A 23,742-nucleotide genomic window follows, 5' to 3' on the forward strand; every position below is an offset into this window, starting at 1 on the left:
GTTTGGCCTTTTCTTATCCAAGTTTTCTTGTGTTTTTTTCACTCTCTCCTTCTGTGTCAGATAACACACACACACACACACACACACACACAGAAACTCTATCTCTACTGGGGAGCTGTTGCTGCGTTAACTGTGCCGAGACCATGCCATTGGCTGCCCGCGCTCAAACACCCACGGCCAGTCTCCTGTGCCGGCCAATCACGGTCCACTTTCCACCCGTCACTCAAAAGTCACCCCCTGGTGAGTCAAGCGTGACAGAGGGCCAGTGGGGAGGATGGGACCACACTAGGGCGGAGGGGGTTAGGGGGGCACGGGAGGCGGAGAGAGGGTTCCGCTACATTAACCCCAATGTCGCCAATTACAGATTACCACCGAGTCATCGTAGCACTTTGCAGCCTCCTACTCACTTATAACGGCATGGTTGGTCATAAAAAAAGTCTGCATATCCTTTGCTTAAATGCCACGGACCAGCGTAAAATGTATACTAGCGCTAAGCCTAAGCTCGTAGGTAGATATTATGCCATCGTTTAAAGACACACTTATTTAAATAAATTTCAACCGTTGATCAATAAATCCAATGTACCATTATGAGATTGACTGTAATTTTCAGTAACAATAATGTATGTGAAAGATTGACTTGTGGCTGTGAGATGAACCATGACGCCGTAGCAATAAGCACTCCATCATTGCCTTATGGACAGCAGTCCACACTTCACTTCATACTGCTCGCTTCCCTGAGTTAATGGCCTGAAAACAAACGGGAGGTCTATGACACCTGAGCCGTGTCAAACTCCACTGAGCGCCTCCACCCTCATTTCTACAAAGGGCCGCTCCAGATTGCCAAAGAGCAGAAAACCTAAAATAAGTGATCATGTATGGTGTCTGACTCATAATGGAAGGCACTCTGGATAAGTGTATCAACATTTTAAAGGGTGAAACGCACATTTATTTGACATGTGGCTTTAGTCCTTTCACAAACGCACAGAAAGCGCATATCCAGAAAAGGCCTACATCTGCAAACACTTGCTCCTCATGGATGTGCCAAACAGATGGCCCTACACAACATACTACACCTACAAATTGTCTACTCTTACCAACACATCAAACGAGTTTATAGGTAAGTCATGTTTATCTGTTTTTTTCCACCGGCCTGATGCTGCCTGTGATAAACAGGGCTTCAGACGGAGCTTTAAGAGCACTTTGGTCTGTCCTGCGTTTCAGACGAGCAGTGTCCGGGCCAGCCAGCCCAGTCATCGTGACAGCCCTGTGCAAACATTGGCGCCGTTTGGACAAACACCCCTCCAGCGCAGGGTGGCAGAGTGCACAGAACCACAGTGAATTACACACACAACACAAACTACTGTACAAACACATGGTGACATGCAGGAACTCATAAGACACTCACGCACAAGGTTCTCTCCCACAAAAACACATTTGCCTGCTGCGAGGGTCCAACTCCTCCTACATAAATGGGAAAGCTTCCCAGAAACAAAAAGATGCAGCCCAAATCTAGAACAAAACTCAAGCCTCTATTTCTGTCAAGCTGTGGATGACCTGAAATCATCTGCAAACCAGTCAGCCAACTAGTGTAATGTTAGCACCCAGTGCAAATTCAATTTGACATGCCAATGGTTCCCAGCAATAGCCTCTTCATGCGACTCGGAGAAGTAAGACTACAGACAAGAAGGCTCATTGTGAAATCTGATACAAACCTTGTGGTGCTGATGTGGTTAGCTGTAGTGGTATCAATAGCTAGACTGTCTGAAACGACTGAGATGGCAGGCCGACACATAACGACCAATGGGATGTGGGCCGAAGTTACGCATGCAAAACGACGCTGCGCAGACCTCCCCTTGTCCTTTGGGCTACCTCGCGTCCTAACTCAATTTCACCTGACCCACTTTCCTCACTCGGTCATCTGAAGTTCAGTTATGAGCAGAAGGATTTCTTGCGGCTCAACGTCTGCCAAATGTACCCCTGGATCATTTGACAACTGGCCACCTCAAAGTCACCCCGAATCAAAGGAAACACCAGTATAATTTATTCATGAGGCATCCCCAGTAACCCGACTTTTAGTGACAAGACCAGTGTAAAGAGATTAGCGGCTGCCGTTTGTGGCCCAGCGGTAGATTGATGACAGGTGGCTGGTTGTATTAAGACCTATGGCGCATGTAGGAAGTCTCTCACATGGAGGGAAATAAGGAAAGTGACATTACTCGCAATTCCAAATTAAGATATTTAGCAGACATTTCTTATACCTTTTTTTGGTCTAAAAGGAAGACAAATAAACTGCATAAAGCACTATTAAAGGTAAGTATTCAATATTTTCCATTAATATGTCTACATCTGCTTAAAACTACATCTGCTCGAGATGTGAAAGCCTAGAGTACTTAAATCGTCCAGTTGGACGATTTAAGTACTCATTACTGGTCATCAGGATTAACTGTAGAAGATTAACTGTATTAGATCAATGTGTGTTCAAAACAGTCATTTGTGAGTGTTTTGTACACAGCAGGGAAGGTACCCAGTGCATCCAGCTCTAAACATTGCTGGATGTATTCAAGCCGAAGAGGCAGCTCAAACTCTGTAAATACAAGGAACAATATGAGTAAATATGCTCAAATCTGAAAGTCATTATGGAGTTGGCTTCTGAAGCTCTCCTGTTAGTGCCACTGCGTCTTACTTGCCTCCAACATCTGAGTTAAAATGCATGTTACCAATTTCAAGAGCCCTTTGAGAACCTTCTGTGAGAATTATGTTTCACATCATTTTTTTTATAAACCCTTCATTTTGAATGAGTCATTTATTTATGTCATCTAATGTGATATAAGCAGAACAGGCTTCTTCTATACATCCGTAGAAGAGACAAGAGGTCTTTATTCCTGGACAGAGTCAGAGGACTAGGGAGCACATTGTTTCTCCTTCCTCATTGTTTTGGAGGATTAGCACTAATGACCCTTTACTGTACTCATCACAGTTAAGCTGGAGGAGGAATATTGGGGAGGAACGCAGAATGCCCTGGGGTTCAAAAGACTGGAACAAAAAGGCCACTATGGAGTTTTCAGACACACAGCTGCCAGATACATAAAAGATGTGCAATTTTCAGATTAATGGCCATCAACACTAGGGACTTTAAGCACACCTCAACACCCTACCATTCTTTACTTTCATGACAGAAAAGTGCTTTTTTTTTCCTACTTTGCTTGCAGAAAAAAGCTCTTTCACTTACTCTCCTTTGGCACAGGCAGCTCTGCTCAGTGATTTGTATGGCTGCACAGACAGCTGTGCTTTGTGCGCCGAGTAAAACATAATAGAGTTGCTGCTTGTGTAACCATCCAGGGCAGTACTATTTGGCTGGTTGGCAGTCGTGCCCTCCAGTTAGGGCCTCAAACCACACACCCCCTGCTGCACCCTGACCCTCTTCTGACCCAAGTGGTAATATGGCTTTGATGGTGGCTTGTTTAACCTAACCTCAGCAACTTGAATCTACCCACACACACGGTTTAAGAGGGGGAACTCTGAGGGAAGAAAAATTGACTGGAGGGGGTTCGGTACAGAGGTATGAAGGTAACAAAAGTCTTGTAAAAGCCTGGTTGTGATTGGCTTGCATATTCTTGTCAGCAATGGCAAACAGGTTGCATCTGGCTTAGGTTCCTTTCAGTCAACAGTGGCAGTCTCAGTGGTATTCATCAGCTGTCACTGAACAGCAGACGCACTGAGAAGACACAGAAGGGAATTCTTCTGGAAGAAACGCACTGATCGACCAATGAATCCATGTATCTGTTAAAGCAGTGCATTTGTCCACTAACGTGTGTCTGCCCGTGTACTTTTGAGTCTCGTTCAAGAGGTGAAACAAGATGCAAGTCAAACCCAAACTAGATGCCCTGCCCCTCTCAAATAAAGAGCCTATTTATTAAGGACAATGGCCATTTCAAAGCACCTCAAATCCCCTCTTATTCCTGTCCATTCTCTCTCCCTCTCCATTTGCCCAGTCCATCTCTAAGGCAGCCAAGTCACAGAGGAACAATGGCAAAGAGAGGGGAATTAAAGTCTGAATTCTGTAGGCTGTACTCAAACTATAGGCTCCACAACGAGCAACGACGGCAAAGGCCATTCTTCATACAGTTACAACTTTTAGGCAGGAACTCCACTCCAACATCTGCCATGACAGAACTGTGGAAATTGGAAAATAGAATTTTCTGAGACTACAGAGAGAAATCATACATGTGTAGAGATAAAACAACAATGTTAAATCTCTTGATTTTTGCTTCAGACCAGTGATATTTTTCAGTGCTGGCTGATTGCTCTCTCTCCAATTCAGAGGGGAAAAAATAATTATTGCGAGGCCTTAGATTAAGGTTTGTCCAAATATTTCTGTAATGCAAGGGAATTCGGCTGGTCTGCTTCCATGAGGACTGACTAGGGCCTTTTGCACTGAGGAAGGCCTGTGTCAGGACTTCGCTGTGCCCGGCGGGCCAAGGGCAGCACATTGTACCAACCAAGACCCGCCCGTCTGCCACACTGAGCTGACTGAACGAGACCTCTGTGCACTCACTTGGCTGTGGGTATATATGCACTGGGAAAATGCTCAGACCTTGGTGTTTTCAAGACTCTTAACTCCACTGATTTATTTGACCAAAATGCCCAAATTAGTGTAGGATCTATGACAAAATTCCAGTGAGAAAACCAAGCGCAAGGTAAGTGAGGAGAGATCACTGGCTCTTTGTTCCGACATGTTTACAGCTTCACAACTCTTAACCTTGACAGGCACATTCAGACACTTTGTTACGTCCGTATTACTTCAGATGTTAGAGCTAGAAATGACTCCCATCCACTGGAATGCGCCGTGTTTGGGGTACAACGCAGGCCACTTTAATGAGGAAGAATGGCCTCAATTCAGTGAAATGTGAACCCGGAGTGAGTGCGTTCACGGCTATTAGCTAAACCCCTCATGTTTCTCTCGGACCTGGTAAGAGACCCTTTGTAGTGCCAAGGCTGCCATGCCACCCCATCAATTTTATGGATGCATCTTAATGTATAATTAAATGGATCCTGGTCCAAAAGACTTCAAAGTGGGAATTGGCTTGCGGGCCACCAGGTGGTCTGTTGGAAATCATGACGGAGTTTTGAGAACCCTAAGAGGGAAATAATTAAAAAACACAAGGATGCCTGTATTTATGTATGAGTGTGTGTGCGTGCGTTCCTCTCCTGAAGGTGGTGTGTATATTCAAGTGTTCATATCCTCAACTACGGACACCCAGTTTGAGGTCTGTATATCTCAGCAAAGGCCTCATGCTGGTAACAAATGGGCCTTAAGGTGCTTACTTTCACACCTGTGCTCTTTGGGGTCACAAAGCCCGAACGAAGAAATAACAGAATAATAATAGATTATAAGTACTATTAGTATTACTAGACAAAAGCCCCTTTGCGGTCCCAGATGACTGGTGCGAATGTCGGGGGAGTGTACAGTGTGATTGGGGGCATTATTACTGTTGGATTGCTGTCACACACTTTGAAATGGATTTAATGAACTGACAAAGAACACAGAGTCAGATACAAGCGCAGCAGTTTGAACAGCTTTTGACCTTTTTATCAGGGAAAACATGTTCATTTGCATAAAAGGGTTATAGCCTTAAACAGATCAAATATTAGATCGCTTCCTGTACAGACTTCACAAACAGTAGATGATTCATTAGAAGTTAACTCAATATTAAAAAGCAGATCTACCATTCAAGAGGGTGAGAGAAATGGGTGAGAGAAATAGGGGGATGGGGAGAGAAAAGAGGGTGAAGGATGGCGGAGAGATGGAAATCACTCACCTGATTTATAGTGTGATATGAAAACATGGAATCACAAGCAGAGGATCAGCAGCCTCAGTTACAGGATACGAGTCTCAAGCAGGCACTTTCTTGTTAAATCTATTCTAAGCCATGAATGGAAACCATTAGCGATAGACGACCTCGGATGAATAAATTACAGCGCATTTATATTCCTCCAGCCACTTTCTTGTCAAAACCCACGCTCCCATCAGAAACTATCAGGAAGCGAGGGCTGCAGAGAGAGTCGGAGCGAGAGAGGGAGTAGAACGTATTTGCTCACTCACGGGTGGCTTTCTTGTCTCTTAGACAAGTCAAATATACCCAAGATGAATTATTCCTTTCACCACAAGAGAGCTATGGCAAATTGCTTCAATGGGTTTCCACTGAGGTAATTGTCAAGAATAAAGAGATCGACTTCTTTTCCATGAAATCAGCAGCATGGTGGCACGGAGAAAGAACGAGAGAGAATTCAAGTCTGATGGATTAACAAGTTCAATAGCCCTGGGACGTTCACTGACTTCCGACTTGAATATATCGAGGAAACTAAGACCTGCGTTGTTGAGTTTGAAGACAACTAACTGAAATAGTATTTGACATTAGGAAGACGTGGGCATTGCTTTCTATATGCACCGATTACTAATGGACAAAATAACAGAAAGACTTTGGTGTAGGCGCGGTTTAAAGAAATGGAGAAGTTCAGCAGCTGTTTTGTCTATGAAGATGTTCAATGATATTTATCAAATTCAACCAATAAACACATTTATGACTTCAGTCACCATCTAACTGCTTATAAAAAACTACGTTAGCCAACATTAGCTAAGATGATGATTTACAAATAATAATTCTACTCTCAGGATGAAATGCTTGCTACAAAAGACCCAGTAGCCAATTATTTCTCTTTCTATTAGTTGTGCAGTAGCTAAGTGATATGCTTAATATCACAGAAACAGTGCTATCTGCTGACCGCTAAAGCCAGCTAATGCAAGTGAGTGAAATTTGAACATGCATATAGCATTTAACAAGCTCCCCTAAATACGAGAATATAAAAACAAATCAAGTCTGAGCGGCAATCAATAAAAAAAAAATAAAAAATAAATAAAAAATAAAAAAGAGATGAGAGGGAGATTCCTCAGGGTGAGGTGGCAGCAGCTCAGTCAGCAAACCCCAGTTAAGTGTAGGGCTGCTGCTGCTGCTGCTGGCGCGTGAAACTAAACACCCCTAAAATGTGGAACATGTGTAGGCATATTCTCTGGGAACGGTAGACAAACATAGACCATGAGAACCAGCCTGCGTGACCCTGAATGCCATAAACAAACTTCTCCACGGCTGTGACACACCAACATGATACCGCTCATAAAAACGCATTCGCAGTCTGATTGCACCTGTGCCTGTTCAGCACTCCCCACTGTCCACGCCTGTGGGCATATATGCGCGTGTGTGTGTGTGTGTGTGAACTAGTCATTCACTAAAGAGTAAGAATCAGTCTGTCTGTGTTCAAGTCTGACACGTAACCTGTAATTTGTGCACAGGGGAGCTCTCCTTTCCATTGCCTCTGGCTCAGTGTGTGGCTTTCCAAAGCATGCAGTAACGTCATTTGGAATTGAATTAACTTTATCCTGCACGGCAAAAATTCCAGATCTTAGTGCATTGCAAAATATCTAAAGTGCGATATCTACTGAGCAAGCAGTTCTCTTACAAAGCATAAAACAGGAAGCTTACCGCCGCTAAATGCTTCTATTCCTTTACATCAGACCCAAAGTTGAAGGAATGCAGTCAATGCATCACCCCAACATGTTCAAGAGACACCGGCAAGACTCGGCTGAACTTGCCGCAGGCCATTCAAGGAAAGCAAAGCGCAGATAATGTGTGTCGTGCAAAGCTGGACATTGTCAGTATAAACGCAACTGTTCAAATCAGCCATTCTGCATCCACACGGCAAAGGCGGGCTGTTCCAGTAAGGGCAAACAGGACCAGAGGCTACCAGTAGCACATGGCCAAGTCCACACAAATGAGTGTTTGTGCACGCACAGACACACACATTGGCAGAGGAGGGGAGTGCTGGCAGTGGCTGAATGTGTTTGCCGGCTCCGGGGGAGAAGGGAAAGAAAGGGCGCAGAAGAGCTGAAACAAACGCATGCTGGCTTCTATTAGTCGAGCTGTGGAGCGGGATGGAGGGGTGAGGAAATGTATTCATTCCTTCTGGACGCCCCCCCCGCCCCATCCATTCCTATCCCTCCAACCCTCCCACCCCATTATCTCCATTCGGGAAAAGCGGCGGATGAAAAGGGACAACCCCCCCAGTGGCAGCACTTCTCCCTCCAAACTTACGCCGACGCATTCTGACGGCTGCTTAATTGTACGTGATACAGGCAGGGCCCTTTCTCTTTCAAATCTAAAACAGATTGCTTCTCCCTGGGGAAGGGATTATTGGACAAGAGAGATGGCAAAGCAGGGACAGTGCAGCCCTCTGGGGGGTGGAGGACAGAGGGGGTAAGCTAGTGGATGGTGTGTGTGTACACGTTTTTCTATGTTTCTCTTGTGTACATGCCTGTGTCATAAGAAGATTATGTTTGTGTCAATGGGTTTCAAATGCGCGCACGTGTGAGTGACAACCAAGAACGTGTGCGCAAGATCCAGCCTCTGATCACGACAACGCCGTTGGATCTTTCTGTCCACTTTCAAACCACTGCTCTTTTATCACATGGTCACACCTCCCTTTCTCTTATCTCGGCCTCTTCTACTTCATCCCTTCTGTGTCTCTCTTGACCCAGCTTTCTCTTTCTCCATGTGAAGCCCATGCTGCATCTGTGTGCAGTGACACTTGAACAAAAGCAGCTCCGGACATCACAGTAAAAGCATTGAGCATTTTTTGTCACTCGCTGGCTCAAAGTGGACATTAATGAGTAAGGTCTAAACTTAACATTACAATGAACTACTCAGGGGTCATTCCTGGCTGTCGCAAAGCTGAACCATCTACTGAAAATGTGTTTTTCTATACAAACCCCATCTCTTTCAAACTCATCAGGGCAGAGGGTTAAGACAATGAGTGGAACAATGCCAGACAAAAAAAAAAAAAAAGAAAAAGTAAAGCATCAAATGTGCCTGGTTTTGCAGCTCTCTTTAAAATCTGCAGGCACTAAATCGAAGGTTGGAGGGTCAGGCATTCCTACCAATGATGCACTGAATGTGATGTTTGCACGCCCTGACCTTTACCGCCCAAATGAGAGGCTGAACAAACACTTGGGGGTGCTATTGTGAGCTCCCAAAATACCCCAAAATAGATCTACGCAGTACATTGTGAGGGCATCTCAATATGTACATGGCACATTTCCCTGGAGATTTATCCTCAACAGTCAAGGACACGTCTCGTGGAAAAAGGTTGTACGTCATAGCACGGAAATGTTTGAACAGGGAGGACAACAAAAGAGCTGAGAAAGTGTCTGACTCATCTAAAGATAGCCTTTCTAGATCACACATAAATAAAAAGAATGTTCACTGTTCAAATACTGGTCATTTGCAGTGATAGGACTGTGCAATCTACTCCAGCGCTACTCTGCAATCAGGCTAGTGTGAGGAACACTATCATTAAGCTGGAGAGATAAACAGGGTGAGGAGAGGGTGGTTTAGGAAATCTTTTCTCAACATACTTGCACACAAGAGAACACACACAAACTATATCATAAAGCATCTTTTTATGTATTTTTACAGAGGGATGAAACATGTGAGGAACTTCCAAAGCAAAGATGTTGACCAACTCCGTAAGTAAATTATTAAAATCGGCCAGTTTCAATGATTAGGTGCAATTTGGTCAAAGAGATCATTTTTATAAACTCTAAAGTCTGTTTTTTACTGGTCCCACGCATCTTCCTATTCTTACAGGAGAACAGAAAGTCATCTGCAAGGCTTTCAATTTGACTGCAAACCAGAGAACCATGTAATGATAAAATTCATAAATGTGACTCCTGTCATTGTAGGGTCAAGTTGAGAAAGTAAAATGCAGGATAGTCTGGCTCAGCTGAGACAAAATGATGGTGCTGACCTGGAGTTAATGACAAAGAACGAATGGAAAAAAAAGGTTAAATACTTGCCGAAGATTGCCTCCACTGCTCACACATACGTATAATTAATGCCCTTTTAATTTCTTACATTAGTCTGCCTCGAATGCCTTTGACCGTGTTCATCAGTTGGCATTTATATGAAGTCACGCAAGATGTCTGGAAAGTCTCTGATTCACTGTGGTTGGCATTTCACACACACGTTTGTACAATAAATGAAAACCACAGATACTACCTCTTCCCTTACATGCAGTCACTCACCACACTTATCAGAAGAATGAATTACTTCACTTATCACACACACACACACACACACACACACACACACACACACACACACACGATGGCAGAGCCGCTACTAGAACAACGTTTGTCTTGGCAAGCGGCTGCCCCCCAGAACCTAATTATTTGCAGCAGCTGCTGCTCTTGTTTGTAGCACAGTGAAGCTAAACTGTTTAAAGGATCTCCCTTCTCTTCTGAGCTGGCAGTCAGCACTGCCTTTAAAAAAAAAAAAAAAAAAAAAAACGCCCCAAAGCTGCTTTGCTGTGCTCTGGGTAGGGTAATCAGAAATTTAATCTAAACGCTTCCAGGTGAAACTGAAGTGAAGGGAAGATTTATGGATCAGTCTCGTCAACACTGAAAGTTTGAATTTGGGCTTCTTCATTTTTTCCCCCTGGCCTTTCTCCTCCAGTAACACATACTGGCAGTGGCAATGTATTGAAATATAAGCAGTTACATTTTCCCCTAACTGTGCCTGGCACAAGCTGCCTGGCTTTGAGCAGGACCACAGCATCATTTTGCCATTTAGGAACACATGTATAAATTATTGTGGACTGGTTGAGAAGGTGAACATATTGATCCAACACGCAATAAAAAAATAAAGAGTCCCAAGTCACTCACTTGGTCCCTAAATAGAGGAAATTTAATAACATATCACACTAGGTTGAATCCAAGCTTACCCTAAGCATAGAAATGTATTTTAAGACCAGTAAAACATGTTCAACTAAAGCATTTTGATTTTCTAGCATTCAGATGCAATTTTATGTGTAAGTGAAATATCTCTCTCGTTAATACAGAAAAACATATCCATGAGTCAAACTCAATAGTTCTTATGAAAGTTCTATCTGTGTCTAAAAAAAATAAATAAAAAAAGACGATCAACTTACCATTCGACTTCTCTCAAAAATCTTTCATGCGTTTCACACAGCCACATTTTGTACGCACGTCTCGGCTGGCCTTAAAGCAGCAGTCATCACAACCTATTGGCGGTTGCGTTACATACTTCAAGTAACAAGCAGGAAGTGTAGCTACGGCTGGGTTCACCAAGGTAAACACAAATTCACACAACAGCATGCTTTCACCTATACAAGCTGCTGTCCACACAGCCTTTCACAGCTGCACAATCTCTATTTGCAAACACCTCACACACACACACACACACACACACACACACACACACACAGTGCCTGAAGCTAGGTATAAATACTATACATCATATTCCCACTCCGCTGGCAAGTTTCACTTCTCACTTGAGTTAAATAGCTGAGGTGTGCATTCTGAGTCCGACTCTCTGCTCAGCTCTGACAGTTTGTCCTGAAAGCGCTCTTCAGCAGCTCATCCATTTAGCGTATACTGACACGTTCTGCCAGAAGTGCACTGTGAATAAGATTTATGAACAAACTTATCTGGGCTGAAGTGAGGGAATGCTGAAATGCCCCACTGAGTTTTGGGAAGGTAGAAAAACGTTTTCATTTCCTATTGTCAGACCTGACGGAGTGAATAAGGAAACAATTTATCTTCACTCAAGATTTTAGGATAAAAAAAAATTTGATATTTTATTCAACCTTGTCCATATTATAACTCATAACTCCCCCACTAACAGTAGCCTTTTCAAATCTAACATCCTGCATTCAGAAAACTAGACATTAACAGATGGGTGCTTTTGATTGGGGAAAAAAAAATGACATTAATGGAATGTGCTGCCTTCTAATCCCTTGAGACGGAGGAATTTGCGACGAAGGGAATTCCTGTCATTCAGGGGGGGAAAGTATGAAGACCAGCGCACACAGAGCTGCTGTATACAGGCAACACAGATTCACTGCACTTGTACACTCCTAACTGCATGCTGCATCACAAATGTACTGCCAACTGAACAAACTAACAGGCACAGACCCTGTAAAAGCAGTGGAAAATACAAAATAGACAAAAAAAAAAAAAAGAAGTTGCACAGTACCTGAAAATGCAGGGGAGCAGAGTGCTGGCCAAGTGAGAGGCGAGGATTCCTCTGTTCAGTTTTCTTCTCGCGTTTCTCCACCGGGTCTCCCCTCGCTCAGAGGGGATTGTGTCTCGGGTTGAAGAGTAGAGGGGACCACACAGCTCCTGGAAGACAACCTCTCTCCTCTAATCCTCTCTCCGATGTGATGACACTCTCTAACCTCGACCATCTGTTGAAACACGTCCTGGAGCAGCAGTCAGCACCGCGCTGTGTCAAGAGCCCCGCTCCCCTGGCCAATCACAGGCGGGCTGCTGGGTGGCTCCTTGCTGCCAGGAGGCAGGGACAAGGACACAGCTCAGCCCTGAGGGACACACACACACACACACACACACACACACAGACCCTCTCTACGAGGTGGAAGCAAGAAAACCCCCAGTCATCGTAACCCGAGAGGCAGCGGAGGAGGACGGGACAGGGAGAGTGAGAGGAGTGGAGAGAGAAGGAATGGGAGGGGAGAGAGAGAGAGAGAGAGAGAGAGAGAGAGAGCAAGAGTAGAGAGGGGGAGAGAGAGACAGAGCATGTTTAAGTGGTAAAAGCAGGGCAAGATAAGAGGAATATGGGGATAAACTATTATTATGCTTTATATTACCTTGCTGGAAATTTTACTCAACAATTCTCGCACAAATCCTAAGACTGAAAACCCATGCATGCATGCACACACACTACTCAGAGGGCAACTCTGTCCCCGACACCTCTCCTCCAATTCATCTCCCTGCAGCCACAAAGTATATGGTCTAAAGTATCAAACTAAAAAAAGCAATAAAACGCTGTATTAGCCCTGTGGTGGGAATGCTGTTGGCCCTAAACGGTTACATCTCCAGGCGCAGAAGCACAGGCAGCAGCCCTCGCACCTTTGTGTGATAAATCCTTACAGTCCCTCGGCCACATTCCTGCCCTTCACCACCTATTGCCTTAAGTTAAAATGGAGGGCAAAGGGGAAGACACTAAAATTACAAAGCTAAGGAAAGAGTAAGATAGTCGGAGAAAGAAAAGGGGAAGATGATAAGAGGGGGTTGGGGTGTACGGCTAGATAAGAGCCAACTGATAAAGCAATGTAACACTTACTATCAACCTCTCCACATTAACACCATTACCGGTGCATTTCCTAAATTAATCAATTTTCAACCCATTCATGCAAAACACCCGGGAACATTAGGTGAGAAAGGCTGTCACGTTAATCATTTTGCGGAACCACTGTCCTACTCATTGATCCATTAAAAAAAGGATTACAAGACCCTGATATTCAGGAGCAACTTCAAAGGCAAACCCTAATGAGTTAATGCCCGTTTGATATCCGACAGCATCACAATGAGTTCATCAGAGGTGTGAAACCCCAAAGAAAGGCTTCCAAGTGGTTCATTTACATTCTTTAGGCAGCAGCAACATCCTGGTCTCTGTTTCAAGCTGCCCTTTGATAGATACTATTAAGTTCAAACGGGTCTATTAATGAAGATTCTCCAACTGACCCTTCACCAACGGTAGCTTCACTTTGTCCATACGAACATATTTATTAACACTTAAAACCTTTTTTTAATAACTGGTTTATTTTCATCATAAATAGCCATATTTAACATGGTTTGTTGCATCTTAAAATGACTTGTATGTTTGCCGGTTTAAGTTTCATACTTGTGCTGTAACACTGCTCAGATCCCACATGTGTATCAGCTTTCTATTTTAATTTGATTGCACCACACAAACAGCAGAAAGAATCTCAGTTTGGTTTTTTTCAGTGGGTGCTCCCAGTTATATTCCCCTCAGGTTCACGTATGAGGATATTGGATTAAACTAAACAAAGCCTATTTTCACCAGGGAGACGTGAAACTTTCCCCCAGCCTGGACTGATGTTTGAAACAGGGACAGCGGTAGAGAGAGAGAGAGAAAGGGCCTTAGGGGGGAAAGAGCTCAAATTAGATTAACTAAATTCACAAAGACTGTCCCCGGCCCCTCCTGCATGGCTACACACATCCCAACCCACACCTCCAAACCCCAGCCCCCATTCTCACGGCCGAGAGGTTTCCAAAGGGCCTTCAGGCAGGCCAGGGGCGACCAAATCCCTGTGCTCTTTACTGGATTAAAGATGGCTGCACCCACTGGGGAAGAGGGGCTGTTTTTTCATAAACTGAGCACATCTGTAAACATCATAAATCCATGCAGACAGAAGAGGTTATCAGGCCGAATTTCTGTCAGGTAAACATCTCGAGCCTTTATACAGCCAGGGCCCATCAATAAACTAAACTTTTAAAACTGGTCATCCACCTTGTGCCAACACGCATCCATTTTGCATGACCACTCTTAATCTCCATTTTCCATTTTCACTTCCGCTTATGGACACAGCGGCAACAAAAGCCAGGGTAGGGGGAGGTCTATAAAATGGCCTCATCTTATGAATGACTGAATGACCTGCAGGGGGGCCCAGAGGTTCTCTAGTAACCTCCATTCACTCTCCTTCTCTCCATCCTCACTTCACAAAGAACTCACCGAGCCCATCACGGTGGTTATCCAACACAAAGATAACCAGTTCTCTCTTACTTTAGACTTCTCTGATTGGGTCCTCCATACCGTATGACGCCATTGTCTCTGGTCCAGGCTTTACTACTCAAACTGGATCTAAGCGTCCTCACATCTCAAACTCACTTCCCCCTTCTCCTTCCAACTTTCCGACCATCGGCTGGGCCTGCAGGTGCAGGCAGAGGCCAGTGTTAGGGGGGCTACTCGGTTCACTAGCCCCATTCTCTATGCCTGAATGAGATACATGGGGTGTCATAGCTGTGATCCTGCCTCTTGTGCCAGTATACAGCGCGAGGACTGACGCTGGGGGACACAGCCATGATGTGGAGGAAGGCAAACCTATGGGTGACATTGTCTTGTGCTTCACGGCACTTTAAGTGCTACTGCCTTGCTAACCTCCCTCTGCAATGCAGTGCTGTAGGCTCGTAACTGAAGGGGTATCAAAGTATTGACCGTGTCAGCTGCTTAAGATCCGTTTGAGTCAGGATGTAAGACACTGGAGAAACTACATACTTCAACTACCAACTAATTAAGTGCAAACTCTGGGAGCAGTGCTTAAGGCCGCATAGAACAAAACTGTTTGCCACAGCTAAGCCCAAAAAGCGCGGTACTCCAGTATTGTTCCTCAGTACTACTTTTGCTGTGGTCCTGCTGGCTCCCAGGACCACTTACACTTCAGGGGGTTGAATCGATGTCATCTCAAGTTCATGTCAGAGGGGCACAGCTGAGAGCTGGGGATGACTGGGTTACAGCAGGAAAGCAGGAGAGGACACGCACAGTTGGTCATGAATGTACAGGGCTGGGAGGAGAAATGAAAGGCAGGAGACGGGAGGACAGAGGGGAGATAGGAATACTTCAGGGACAGGGGGGCGGCAAGGTTAAAGGAAAAACAGAGAGGGAGAGTGCGGGGAATGGAGGAGGAGGAGGGGCCTCTGTGGTTCAGTGACAGCTGAACACGCAGCACATGCATGTAGAGGGAGCTCTCCTCACGCCACGCTCCTGCTGTGCCATGCATGTGTCCTTGTACTACACGTATGGGATTTAACACACATGAAAACTACACAGCCACGCAGACATGCATGGCAGCATCTGTCACAATATGTAAGTTTTTAACTTACTCAGCTACAAAAAAAAAAAAAAAAAAAAAAAAGTAAATTAGGGTTACTGCTGGTTTTGAGTTTAGTTACTATTTTTTAAACAGCTTAATTGAGCTATTAAACTCATCTATTCACAATGATGGAGTTATTTGTTTGAACGTGGAGCATTTAAATTCCGGGAAATACACCAAACACTGAATAACAGTACATCAGTAGGCTTTTCTTTTTTTTTTTACCTTAAAAGGTTGCCAGTCATTGCTACAATAAACATCATGGCTGACACCCATTCTTCAACAGCTAACAAGTAGTGCCGCACACAAAGGGAAAACACTAACACATAATGAAGTCATTAACAGAAACCTGAGATCAAGTGTTAGATAATGATGATAGGATTTAGAAGTCTCTTAATAATGACATCCACCAACATACTTAAGTCACATGCCAGATGTGCTGTCACCTCTGACAGATGTTTACAAGATTGTCAACCATGGCCAAAGAGTGCAAAAGCCAGTTTTAGCTTACAATGGAAGATAATATTGCATTTTGATAATCTAATTTTAAGGGTCTTTAGCATTACTTTAAATGGCATTAGTTCAGAGCAGTGAGCACATTTATCTGTTCCCGATCACTTTAAGCGCATAGTCACTGTGCTTCATTGAAAGCAATTGTTTCCATAAGCCACACACTGCTTTTACGTCACAATCACACGTTGTTTTTCCAGCTTCCCCAAACTGCAGTTGACTTAATTCTTCTGCAGATCATTTTGGATCTGGAGATTATAAGTTTGATTTCCATACACAAAAAAACAAAAAAAAAACAAAAAACCAAACGACAGGTTGTAGCATTGATAATGACAAACAGGTGCAAATACTTTCTAACCTCCAAATATCTAGTTCAAGAGGAATGTAGCCTGCATTGGATAACTCGTGGCATGGAAAGATGTAAGTGCCTCCAGATTTCCAAACAACAACAACTGTCAGCAGAGACTATGATTCATAGGCTCCTACTAGCAGCCAGAGGCACTTAACACACAGACACCCTTATTGATCAAGCCTTTAAACACTGTGGCAAAAAGGGGGCCCCATATTCTTTGAATCCATGAAAAGATTAATCAAAAGTCCACCTTAGAAATATTTGTGTTGCCTTGAAATCAGTAACTAAAATCCAAAATCCAATGATAGTATAGTACAAATCCTGTAGGAATCTGATTGACCACCCAGGGAGCCATCTTAAAGCAGGATTAGGATTGTTCCAAGAACTTCTCCAAAAGTTAGGAAAAGATAGCGAGAGGAACCAGTCCTGTCATCCCCCTGATCTGGTGAATGACAGGATGACGGAAATGGTTTGGGATCGCCTTAAGGTTCAGTAAATGAGTAAATGGCTGGGAACCAGTGCTGTAAGCCATGAAGATATGAGGCAGATACAGCGGGGAGATACTGATCACTCTCCCTGGGTCCAAGTAAGAAGATGAAAGACATTCTGACAGCTAAGACAATGGTGGTCATGTGGCAGCCAGGTTCAAAAAGCAAAGCCCCAGGGACCTTTAAGACTGCAATACAACTGAATCCCACTTTTGAATTTGCTGCCTTTTGTCAAGTCTTTTCAGACAAAAGGGGTTCAAAAGAAGTGAGCACAGCTGGGAACATTAGTAAGACAACCTGTAGCACCTCTCCTACTGGAACAGCAGAAGTGGCACAAAAAGAATGGGTTGTTCCTGAATAGACAAGTATTAAGACATCTTGATGCACACACGAGATTGAAAAAAAAAAAAAAAAGAAAAAAATCTTGGTTTTCCACTTGGAACAAACTATGAACCACCGTGTTTGTCGGGTAACCTTCACTCAGAAAGAAATCTTGGTGCGAAATTCAACAACTGAAAATCTTTTCAGCCTTTGAGTTTAGAGGCAATTTCCCCCCAATTCTCATTCTGTGTCTGGGCTTAAGACAGTCACCACATGTCAGGCGGTCGTGCCCTACTTTTGTTTTTTCTTCTTCGAGGACAGATGCAGGTGCTGGATTTTGTACAAAAACTGTGTGTTTAAGGAGTTCATTTTATTCAGTATAAAATATGTTCAAGCCCCACCTGAATGGGAACCTGTTATCTGGAACTATCAATAAACCACGGATATATTTAAGTCTTAACAAAGGATGTGTTTTAGCCTCCAAACATATTCATAAGAGATGAAGGAACTGCTCCAACAGTGTTTGTTTAAACTGATATTCTCTGCGTAAAAGATAGGCCAACTCTTTGTTGACTTCTAAAAAAAGGCCCCCAAAAGACATTGAGAGAAGGCAGGAATTGTTGTCCACCTTCCTTCCCGTCGCTGAGCTTTTGAGAGTCTCATTTTCACCGTTTCCGGAGGCCTGACTTGCTAATCCTCTCAGGCGAGAAGGTGAAGGGCAGGAACAAGGAGAAAGGGGGGGGAAAGCTGTACGTGGGAATGGAGATCTATGTATGCTACAACATTCGAAATGCCCGGCTGAAAATAATCCCATAAAGCATGCCGCCAGCAGCCTGTTGAGAGAGAGAATTAGGATTTGCGTAGGGCAGATAGGCCGTTCAATTATGCCCTCAGGGGCCTTAACTGGCCCCGGGCCACGAAAAGGACAGCATTTTCAATTGTCAGCAGAATGTGGAAAGAACAAGGGAGATAGGGTTAAGAGCATGTTAACATATACTGTAGTACCTTAATGATACATTAGCTCCAGTAAATGAGTGCTGCTCTCAACAGCACCATGAAAATACATAATGAGGCACAAGAAATAAATTGGCAAGCCAATAGACATCCACTAGTGTCCACATGGAAAACTTGGGTACACGCACTCGTCTACTTAGAATACAAACTATGTTTTGATGAAAACACAGGGATGTGGCTGCAGGCTTTTAACAGGGTGTTTGCTGGGTTCCCGAGCGAGGGGAAGCACTGTGGCTGTGTGGATTTGTGATTCGCACGCGGGTGGGAAGAGAGGCCTTTTAATCTGAGCCCTGGACTCCGCTTCCTCCCTCTGGGAGAAAATCAGTAACATGAACGGCTCACCACTACACAACTGCACAGCCACTGGGATGTTTATGACCCGCTGAAGGGCCACACAGCGCAAGAGATCATTTGTATGAGAATAGGTACAAGAGCAGTACCCTCCCCTTCTTCTAAGCTCCCTCATTCAGCCTTTTTTTTTTTTTTTTTTTACACTCGGGTCCTCTCATCGTCCACTCTGCCCTTTACCCATTTCAACTCGCTCCGACATCTTTCCTTCATTTAAGATTTGACCATTTGCTTACGATCCTTCTCGGGTCTCGGGGTCATGCCCTCGGTTATTAAAGAAAGCCAAGAAAAAGGGAAGGACAGTTTTCGGGAGAGAAGACCACAGGAGCCGGGTTTCCAACAGGTGCAAATTCCAGTGATGCCTGTGTGCCTGTATACACCCGAGCCAACCAGCACGCTGAAGGTGATGGGCATGCAGAGCTGTCTGACAGGTAGATCACAGTGTGTGTGTGTGTGTGTGTGAGAGAGACAGGCAGAAAGTTAAAAGCGACAAAATAACATTTTTTCAATTAATATAAATGCTTCAAAGGGATCACCACACTTGATTTGAAAACTAAACAAGCCCTCTTATCATGAATATATAATTATACTTATTATAAATGTATACATTGCAGTGGCTGAATAGTATTAAACTGTAACACACTCCCGGGTTCCCATTTCACGCTCATCCTGCAGACTGTGGAGTCTGGAAACAAACAGACAGCCCATCCCAGAGGAGAATTCAGAGTCTGGGGCTGTGTGGGTGGGTGAGCACTCATTTGAAGAAAAGTCCCGATAATCCAATTAAGCACATAATTTCCTTTAGTACACAGGAATTGAATCAACTGTCAGAAAGCAGCCGAGTCAGAAAACGTGAATAGCGAAAAGAAGTGGACAGTGAAAAGGGTAAGAAAAGGCTTTTCTGTGTACTGTTCAGCTGCCGCAGTGAACAAAATGCAAACAAAGCTTTAGAGAAAGAGGCTTTAGATCTCGGCAAACATGGCGGGGCCTCCCGTGCTCCACTTTGTCTGCCGTCCTGCTTGGCTGGCACTCAGCACTCTTGTCCGGGACGACCAGCCTTTAGCAGAGATCCCTTGACCAGGAGCCAAGCAGCCTGACAGTGTGTGTGTGTGTGTGTGTGCGCGCAAGTGCTTGAATATGCATGAGAAAAGATGGGGCTCCTCTACTGTTCTGTGTGCTGTTTTATAACTGCCCTCATATTCACAAAGAAAGACAATGAAGAAAGGGATCGATGTGGGTTTGAATTAGCTCCACTGCGTGAATGACATGTAAATCCTATATTTTTGTTTTTAAAGTAGATTTCCTTCCCTCTTAAATGACACTCATACCAAGTTGTTTCAGTGAATATACCCCTGCAAAGAGAGGGATATTAGAGGGTAGAAAAACAGCACAGGAATTTTGAATATCCTCCTAGTAAGTGTTCCCTCTTGAGGCACGGAATATCAGCCACAATGACGAGGCCAAAAAGGAGAAATTGGGCATCATCTTGTGAATATTTGTCTGCGCATGTTTATAGCTCTTCGAGCTAGTTTGCTCGGATGCACATCTCTGAGCAACAGATTTCCATTTCTCTTTTTTAATTTTAAATGGGTATCATAACATTTTGTTGATGTAAACAATGTGTGGTTTTCACAAAAGGCTTACTAAAACATAACAGATGAGAAACAATGCTAATGAAGCCCTATGTTTACTCCCCGTCTCTCCTTCCATCCCTCCTGTGTTGGCAAGAATGTTGATCTCTTTTACCAAGATCATCTGACAGCACGGCCGTGTGCTCACTGAATTACTGCGGACAAAACTGGCACAATTTAAAGCTACAGGGGCAGATCAAATATGTGATAATTGAAGTAAGTCAAAAGTAATTGTGAGAATCGTCACAACAAGGAAAGATGGGGGAAAAATACTAACAAAGCGGAAAGCAAGGAAGAAACAGGAGAAGAAAGGGGTGGAGGGCCATAAGATCACAATGAATATGGCAAAAATGATCACAACATTAATTCATCATATAAGATCTGTGAACTACTTTCATTAGATAATATTACAATGAGAAGATGTGAAAGAGGGAACGGACAAAGGAAATATAGGAGAGGCAGCGAAGACGGTATTAAAAAGAAAAGAGAAAATGCCTCAATTTGTGGAGCCCAGGCTTAAACTGTGAAAAGAGGTGCTCAGCATTTCTTTTTTCAAGCTTTCATATCCTAAAAAGAACCCCTCTTAACTCCTCACTCTTCATTTCCTGTTCGTGTCCGGGTCCAGATGGCCAAAGGATCCAGAGAACATCCGTAGCGGAATAGACTTTCATGACTGAGCCGGTGCCGAGCAGGATGAAGTAAGTGGGAGGTAGAAGGATTTGTATCATAACAGTACATGTCCAGCTTCTCTTACCCATAAATCATCAGCTGTGTTTTTGCAGGCGACCCGATAGCGGCTTGGTTAGTGTGCATTCCGCAACAGCAAGTCTCCGGTTCGATTCCCAGCTGGCCAGACTGTTTGCAGATAGTGATTCCTCTACCCTCTTTCCCAAAATGTCCCGTCTCTCTCCCCACTGTCACTGTCCAAAAAAAGAGATTCACTGGCATACTAACCCAGAGACGTGTTTAATAGACATAGCACATGTAGATATGCTTATAAATCTCACTTTATCTAATACTGCTGATCTACTCAACTCTCCTACAGCTGAACTCTGAGGGTTCAATTAAAATTTTCTAAAAAAAACTGGAAAAATAATCTGATTTTGTACAGTGATGAATGTGTTTAGCTTGGTGTCAGACATGCTGAGACCATACACGCAAGACAGAAAGGGATAAAACATGCTGAAGGCTTTATGGACCCCTCGCCACACATCGTACACCACTTGAGCCGACAGTGAAATCAAAACTGTACGCTGACTGATTCAAAAACAGTCATAAATATCGTTGCCTATAGCTTACATAAACATGCTTTGGCAATGCAAAACACTATCGCTGTTGAAGACTTTTCTGCACTTGACTAATCCCATCCAGGTATGTTAAGAGAATGATATAAAGTGACAGGTTTACAGGAGGCAATGAAGGCAAGGATTCTACTAAACTGATACTTTGATTAAAATGTGTACCAGCATCAAAAAGCAAGCAGTAACAAAGTAAGGAATCTCTCATATTCTACTTATATTACAATCATAAATGTTTGAGCTTATTTTTCTCTTTTTATCATTCTAGATCTGTATTGCATTATGTGAAACCATGTCATGGTTGTTATCCTCTTTCGGTTTCCCAAAGTGTGCATGTAATATGTTCTGCTGGGAATAACTCATGGAAAATGTGGATTGGGGAGGCGACGGCATTGACACAGCCGAGCTCCAGGTAAAATGAGGCCATTAGATGGCCAAAGAGATCAAAGCTGTTTAAGCGGATGTATAATCCAGACGCACACCGCAAAACTTAGTGACATATCAGGTTAAATCATTCCATTTCGCAAAGCTGTCTGAATCCTGGTTTGGAGAAGCAGCAACTCAGCCCAGCCACAAGTATGCAGAGTCAAAAAAAGTTTGACAGAAATTGCCTATAAAATGTGCTCTGTGCACTTTCCACATCGCATCAAGTGTGCCATATGAACCCCCGTGCTTTTGGCCTCTTCTTTAATGACATTAAACAATGGTGTTCCATGTCAAACAGCAAGTTGGTCCTCACACATCAGCGGCCAAATAGAAATCGCAAGTTTTATATCCAAGTCAAAGAAAACTAGGCTGCTGGCACCACAAATGTAGAAATCTGGATCAGCAGGAAGTCAAGGGGGCTTTCACTTCAATGTCTTCGCTACCACAATCAAGACATCCCAGAATATAAAACACTCAAATTGAGTCATTTTGCACTGCATTTGACTGACAAGGCCACTCCACTCAAAATTACTCACAGGCAGGCGAACGGAGTGTTTGGCTGAGATGCGTGCGTGGTGCCAGCGTGCTGTACACGAGCCAAACTTTTTGGAGTGAATTGTCAAGGGCATGCAAGTCCACGCCATGATAGCCATCTGGACTGGAGCAGAAATGCCCCCATTTACAGCTATAAATAGAGCAAATAAGGTCCACAGTCAGAGTGATAATCCCTCGACAACGTAACGGCTTCGCGGTATTACTTAATGTTCCACGAGAAGACTTGGAGGAAACCTCCTGATCCACCTAAGTATCACGTTCCTCCCAGAGAAGCTGACCCTGAACACATTGTAATGTGGTCAGAGCGGTGGGGAGCGCAAATGACCCTTGTCCTGGGTTGGAGGAGTCAGAGAGGTCTGGGATTAGTAGTTTTTGACACTTTAGTCATGGACTTTCACCAAATCCCCCCCACCCTCGTCTCAGCGAGCCCTCTTCAGTACAAATGGAGTGGAAGAAAACGCCGCAGTCAGGTACACCAGAATCTATTGTAGTAGAGATTGATGAGGGCAACGGGTCAAGTCATTTCTCCTAATCTGGCAGGATGATTAAAGACTCCAAGTTAACGGGTGGTTTTCAACAATCTGTAACCAGTGCAATGCATAGGGGAAAACGCTCCCTTGAATGTGTTTTACATGACACTCAAACACATAAATCTGCTAGTCTTCATCTCTCCAGATGTCTCTTTGCTCCGTTAGGTCTCAATAAAAGAAAAAAGTGGGGCCTAATGCCTAACTTGGCATCGCTACCGTCTCCCACATCTACACTGTATACACATATACATGGCTGCAGTCCCGTCTTTTTTTTAAACTGGTGCATCTTAAGCCGATTCTCATTACCCAATAGCTATTCCCCCCCGTGGGCATTGTGTTTGCTCCTTCTTGCTTGACATGGGGGAAATATATTAAAATGTATGAGCCTTTATCCTGCCCCGTTCAAACAGAGCCAAGTTGTATTTGCCCAGACCACAATACAATACAAAACACAGGAACACACACACACACACACACACACACACACACACACACACACACACA

At 43.9% G+C, this 23,742-nt stretch overlaps 1 protein-coding gene across 5 annotated transcripts in view; it reads right to left on the reverse strand.

Moving 5' to 3' along the window:
- sulf1 (sulfatase 1) overlaps positions 1-23,742 on the reverse strand; it is a 54,951-nt gene that overhangs the window by 21,607 nt on the left and 9,602 nt on the right. For 4 of the 5 annotated variants that reach the window (XM_031850472.1, XM_031850470.1, XM_031850474.1 and 1 more), the window contains exon 3: positions 12,108-12,496. The gene's annotated coding sequence lies outside the window, so the exon portion shown is untranslated. Of the gene's footprint in view, positions 1-12,107; positions 12,509-23,742 lie in introns of those variants that run through there. The other variant, XM_031850471.1, reaches the window with a different exon arrangement.

Source organism: Anarrhichthys ocellatus, unplaced genomic scaffold (genome assembly GCF_004355925.1).
Source record: "Anarrhichthys ocellatus isolate YVR2014 unplaced genomic scaffold, GSC_Weel_1.0 scaffold10, whole genome shotgun sequence".
NCBI classification, from domain to species: domain Eukaryota; kingdom Metazoa; phylum Chordata; class Actinopteri; order Perciformes; family Anarhichadidae; genus Anarrhichthys; species Anarrhichthys ocellatus.